This window comes from Cyclopterus lumpus, chromosome 15 (assembly GCF_009769545.1).
Source record: "Cyclopterus lumpus isolate fCycLum1 chromosome 15, fCycLum1.pri, whole genome shotgun sequence".
In the NCBI taxonomy this organism is placed as follows: Eukaryota; Metazoa; Chordata; class Actinopteri; order Perciformes; family Cyclopteridae; genus Cyclopterus; species Cyclopterus lumpus.
In genome coordinates, this window is record NC_046980.1 from 14,419,019 (window position 1) to 14,426,044 (window position 7,026).

Here is a 7,026-nt window from a genome sequence, read left to right on the forward strand (position 1 = left end):
ACCACACAGACTAAACAAGAAATTCATCCATGCAGCATCCTCTGCTCTTTCTGTGTAAAATGAACATTTCAAAGAAGCCGGTGACAAATTTTATTCACAAAAAAAAAGAAAGATTCTGTCATACTGTAACCACCGTCTGCCGTTCACCTAACTTGCAGCATTGCATGGCCTTCACAACTGACTCAAGTGTTTTCTTTTGATGTGATCCACAGCATCTCGGTAGCTCATTTCCTCACAGCTGGTTAAATGTTTTGGGAAGTTGGGAGTTATTGTACTGGCATTCCTATCTGCTGATCACACTGCGTCTCTGTGCTTTATTCCCACTGGAATATTAATAAACAAATACTCTTTGCGTGCTGACACAGTCCCATCACAACGGAACAAGTCTTCTATCTCTAATGTTTCCACGGCTGGATTGAAGGCTGGTGGTAGCATTGCCCACAGTGAGGCAAGCAGACAGCTTATTTTTCCTCTGTGATTAGCCAAACTGTGCTGCTCATATACAAATGGAAATGGGATGTGCATGAGTGTCCCTCTCTCCTTACCCTCTCTCTCCCATCTGTCAAGACAATAGATTTTAATCTTTAATCCATGAGCAGCCATTGAATACTAGAGAATTACAAATTACAGATGTTTTACTGTGTTTTTTCCGTGCAACACCTCCTGCCCGCTGTCTGCCTCGCTGTTCAGGCCTTCAGCTACACCTACATGATGTTGACACACAAAGGTGTTCACACATTTGCCACAAACAAATGTGCACACCAGAGACAGGGAGAGACTGACACACACAGACACACAGACACACACACACACACTCATTTCTGTGCCATCATGGTACCATATGACACTGTCATCATTTGGTAATTAAACCCTTGCTGGCTTTAAATATGAAAAGCTGGCAAGAGTTGATGATGATGATACTGGCTGTCGCTCAGCCCAGATTTCCAACAAACCATGCAGACACCAGGCAGGAAACATATTGTCCCTTTGTTGTCTTAGTTTGGCCATCCATTTCCCACCGGAAGAAAATGAAAATGATGCAAACTATATTTTTAAAGATTAAATTAATGTTTAGAGGTATAATGATGTGATGGTGAATGAGATTGGTGAAATTTGCCTGGAAAAGGCTCAAACACATGTGACTTCAGCCCTGGTGTACGGGGTTATAAATGATGGGCACAGCCAAGTTACAGTGTCCTCCGAGTGAGGAGAGGGGGGTGGTGCCAGGGAGATATGGGGGGCATGAAGGGTGAAGGAGGGAGGTTTATTTAATGTTCAGCCCATGAACAAGTGGGACACTATTTTTAAAAAGGGGGAGTGGAGGGGTGGATGTGTGGTGGGGTGTGGTGGGGGTTTTGGAGGATGAAGGGTGGAAGTGCAGGTGAGAACTCTAGCTGTCCGTGGAGAGGAGACAGGAAGTTAGGGTTTGAAGATACATACTCCACCATTAACCTGACTCCCCCACCACACGCACAAACACACACACACACACACACACACACACACACACACACACACACACACACACACACGCACACATTCGCTCCCTTTCAGCCCCCTGGCAATCTTGGACAGAGTAGATACCACTGACCAGTCTAATGGACTATGCCATAAGATCTCTCTCCCCACACAACGCCGTCCAACCAAAATCACTCCTCTCCCTCAATTTTCAATCTGCCTCTCCTGCAGACTCCGGTCATAACCCGTAAATGTGGTGTGCAGCTCTGAGAGGAGCTTAGGTTCCATTACTGACAGCCCACACAGCTTTATGGCCATTTAAGCTCCTCGATTTGGGTTCCTCCCATTCGGATGTTCCTGCAGACCCCCAGTGTGTATAGAGGGAGAAAAAAATATACTTATTAAGATCATTAATGAAGAGAATACCAAAGCAGACGCAGCTCTTACTGGTGGAAATGTCTTTTTAATACTCTCAGCAATAAACAGTAACACTGTAAAAGCAACACAACGGTGTGTCATTGTGTGTGTGTGTGTGTGTGTGTGTGTGTGTGTGTGTCTGCCACCCTGTAAATCTAAGCTTGTGAATTAGCATAAATGAAACACGTTGGTAGTTTCTTGTAGGTTGTGGAATATTATGGAGAACATTACACATAAATGAGATGTATTTTAAAATATGAAGTTGTGCACCACTTATATTGGTTTAAATAGTTTGTAATAACGCAACAAATGTAAAGCTCACTGTTTTAGTCCTTGTTTATGCAGTTACTTCATTCAATTTTATTTTCAGCCACGTGGGTGACATTATATATTTTTGAAATACGATTATGCATCTAAATTAGGGATGCAATGATCCGATTTTTTCAGTCCTGCCACGACTATGATACGCTTTATATATCGGCAGATATAGTATCCGATAGCAGTGTTTGATTAATAAGCTGTACGTCTCACTATGTGGAAGAGACTGGGATCATATCTGACTCCAACATTGCTTTCCTTTGTAAAACTAAATAAAAACCTAAATATAAATACACTGAATTGATATTTATTAAAACAATGGTATCCAATACCCAATTGGCCCATTGTCACGATACCCGATTCAGCTAATTGAGTCAGTATTGAACCGATATCCGATATCAGCATCAGAATTAGTGCGTCTCGAAATAACTGAATTGAAATGGACATTAATGTGTTTTAAAAAACAGACAGCACTCAAAGTAAGCTCCTCTTCAGATAACATTTCAGTGGGAGTAAGTAAGGAACACGTCTTTTTAAGCTAAGTATCTTCTAAAGTGTTCCATAATATCCATTACTGGTCCTTGGTCCAGTGGCGGCTTTATTGCCATTTCTGAACTTCAAGCACTGTAAAGAGTCTTATGATACAAAATGTTTGTTAAATAGCCGATAGAGAAGCAATAATCTTTTAATGTTTAATTTTATAGCTTTACCACGCTCTGTCGTTCTTGTGGATATTGTAATATTGCATTTTTACTGGTTATTCATCTGTTAATGTTCCAGTTACTAAGTTTTATACTCACCCTTATACTTTTTTTTTGTATTCCCTCACACTGTTAAACACATAGAAAAAGTTTCCTCTTTATGTATGTGATATCTGACTGGACTAAATCTCTTGAGAGGAGCACTTTGAGAAAACTGTTTTAGAGCCAATGGTCGAGGTGTTTGAGAAGAAAAAATAAACCTCTGTGGAACCACAGAATAACAGATGTGATTGGACTGCTATAGTACACCTAAACATTTTTAAAGTATTAATTGATTTCTGATTTCGCTCTTGTATTCTGTATGCCTTTTTCCCACTGCCCCCACCACTATAGTTAGAGCTGTACCTCAGAGAGTGTGTGTGTGTGTGTGTGTGCGCGTGTGTGCGTGTGTGTGTCTGTGCGTGTGCGTGTATGTGCGCGCGCGTGTGTGTGTGTGTGTGTGTACACAGAGAGAGAGAGAGAGAGAGAGAGAGAGAGAGAGACTTTCACATGTTCTAAATCTTAACCAGTATTCAGTGTTGTCATGAGCCTCATGAACGTGTCATAGCTTAACATACAATTACATTAATCTTGTTTTAATAAATCAATACTATCGATTGTTGGTGTTGCCAAAGACAGTGTTCACGATGGGAAATATTTCGGGCATCTAAACTTCATGACATTTCTCTGCTGACAATTTCCATGCATGTATTATTTCTGTTACAATTTGAATAGTTTCATAATATTTTTTATAATTTCGAACTGAAATTACTGGAAAAACTACTCAACCACAAAGCGACTGAACACATTTCCTGGAAATAAACTTCAGACTTTTTAAAGAAATAGTAGGCTATTGTAGTACATATCATAGTTTTAAAAATTAAATGAAATCCATAGCAGTGAGTGCGAACTATGATGTTTGTCTGTTGTTATGTGTGTATATACCTCGTTCTGAGTTAAACGCTAACTCCAGCTAAAATCCTGTTTTTAAACACAAGTTTTACACCTGATTTTAATTCAGCAGATGCAATGCTCTGTGTTCTTTGATTTCTATTTTGTTTTTTTCCTTTATCAATTTTTAGTTCATTGGAGCAGGGTTGCTTCCGCTTTTTGTTGTCGCCTAAACCGTTTAGTTTTGGATGATCGGTCAAAGATTCTGACAACCAGCGGGGAGAAGCACGACGCCCAGCCGGGGAGAGAGCGCAGGAGGCCGGACAGATCTACTGGGCTGCATCGGGGAGACGCACCATTAGACAAGGGGAGAGCCATGCCTCACAGCGCTGGTCGACCAGGTAGGATTTCTCCCTCTGCCTCATACTAATGTCAGTGTTTGTTCGCAGGTAAATGTTGTATGTATGTGGGGAAAAACTGTGAGGATGCTCCCTGCTTATATATCTGGATTTTATTTATTTATTTTTAATAAAACAAAGTGTTCTTTTTCTTTCATATGGCGCAAGGGACTTCATGCATTTACACTTTTTTTGTTATTGTGCAATGTCAGAAATTACGATTTTATATTTTGATACAATTATTGTTGGAATTATTACTATTGTCGCAAATAATTGTCTATTAACATCACCTAAGCTTGGGTCTGTAATTGAAAAACATAGATCACAATCTAATTCACCTCTCAATTTTGGGTTTAGATGGGAAGATCAATGGAAAACAGTTGTAATGATCTAATTAATTATGGCAAAATTAAAAGCAAGTACAAAATCAATCTGTGATGGTGTCGAGGATAGAGTCAAATTGATATCCATCTGCTCCCGTTATAAAGCACATGAATAAGCAATCTAAGGACGCAGCTGATATCCTGCAGTTTGGCATAGCCTTCCCATATGGCTTGGGTGTCAGGAGACACCAAAGCATTGTGGGGTATTATAAGTGACTCCCGTTATGACGCGGATGTTTTGGGTAATAAGGAAAACATATACAGGGAGTTGTGTAGAATTAAAACAGTTGAGAGTGAAAGACGTGCAATCCGCAGGTAGTTTTCTCAGTGTTTACTTCACGGTCACTTGCAGGGTGTCCTCAATGAGAGTTGCATTTTTAAGGACGTCATATCGTGCAGATTTAAATAGCTTATATTTTTCACAAAAGCTCACGAGTCTATCAATACAATAACAGAACAATAAACCACGTACACAAATGCTTAATCAGGACAAAATACTTTACACATTTAAAGTCAAACTTTGAACTACACTGTTACAGTGGGTCATTGTAAGTTTACATTTTTTAATTTTTAAATGTCTATTAATCTTTTATTTCACTCTCTAACAGCAACTTCCAAGTCTATCAACATTTATTTCAGATAAATATCCAACTAGTATTCAATCAGCGAAGGTGTACCTGAAGGTGACCAGGTAGCCTGAACGTGCCTGGGGGCCCTTAAGTCGTCTAAAAACACTCAAGACACAACAGGAAGATTTAAAAAAAAAAAACAGCAATATCGATTGTTGACGTAGACGCGCGTTACAGGCCATATGTCTCCAAAAACGGAAGAAAAGGATTTGTTGTGTCCTCCGAGGAAATTCATCATCCTCCCCTCCCTCCTTCTCCGCTCTGTCTTCCCATCTCAATATTCTTATTAAAATACCAACAACACATGATTTATTATCATTATTATTATTATTATTATTATTATTATTATCAGTTCGGCCTTCTTTTATTACTTCTTATTTACAATGGGGAATGTTTCTAGAGGAAACACGAATAAAAGCACATGGCTTATTATCAATTAAAAACAACACTATGGTTTAGAAGCTGGCACGTTTTTTAAATTATTTTAAGTACCTGAAATATGTTAAACATATTTTATTGTGTGTGACAACTGGGCCGAGGCTCTTTAATATAATACAGGCAACAACAACAAAAAATCAAAAACAATAATCGCATTGGGTCCTTGGTGGCTGTGGTTTTAACAAGGGGGTGAAGTTTCTTAATTATCACGCCGTTTTCCTCTGTAGTATATGTGACACGGGGACGTCATCGGAGCAGGGCAGGAGAGGAGAGGTACGGGGGCAAATCGGGGTGTTGTGGGGGAAATAGCAGCAGCTTTAGGGCAAAAGTGCACTGACGTGTGAAATTACAGCCCATGGTGCTACATATTGTACCAGAAGCTCCCTCCCCAAAAAAAGCAGAAACAATAAAAGGAATCGTCCTCAAACTTGTCCAGAGGGCATCTGGCCGCAACACGGAGCCCTGTGACATAAAGTCCACAAACCCTTTAATTAACAGATTATTATGAATAGTATTGTTAGTGTTATTATTCATGATGGTAATAATAATAATAATAATAATAGTAATAATAACACAATTAATAATAATAATAATAGTATTATTATATTGTTGCATCTTTCAACAACAAATACATCCACCCAGAAAGGAGATTGTAGTTGTATACATCACGTTGGATAACCTTAGTAAATACAACTCCACACTGTAAAAAAACAAAAAACAACTGTCATCAGTTCATAGAAATCAATCTGACAGTATTATGCTGAGGGAACTGCAGCTAATTTAGCAAAACAGCGGTCACTCAGAAGTTAGTGTTACAAACCATTACAATGAGCACTTTCTAAATCTATTAATCTTCATTGATTGAGTTTTTTTGGGGGGGGATAGAGTTCTACCGGAAGAGATTAAGAGCGCAGTAGTTTTACCCCCGACCTTTGACCCGGCCAGCCCCAGCAGCACCAGCCTACCTGCCTGCTGCTGCTGCTGCTGCCTGCGTGAGCACAGCGGGCTGTGTAACCTACTGTGTGAGCGCCATCTACAGAGCGACGCTGCACACAGGCGGCGAGTGCATGATGATTATGATGATGATGATGATGATGGCCTACTGACTGACTCTCCCTCTGCAGGCGGCGAGCTCACCTTGCGCACATCCTATCTGACCACACACGGATAACTGCAGTCACGGTGGACAAGAGGCACAGCAGCTTTTTAGTCACTGAGAATTGGTTTTGCATCATAATGCTGAACTCACAACATGAAAAGACTTATTTGTTTGTTTAAGAGCGCTTTCATGGTTGATTTAAGAGCAGGAAGCGAGAGAAATAATGCAACGAGATGCTGCTGTAAAAAGACAACA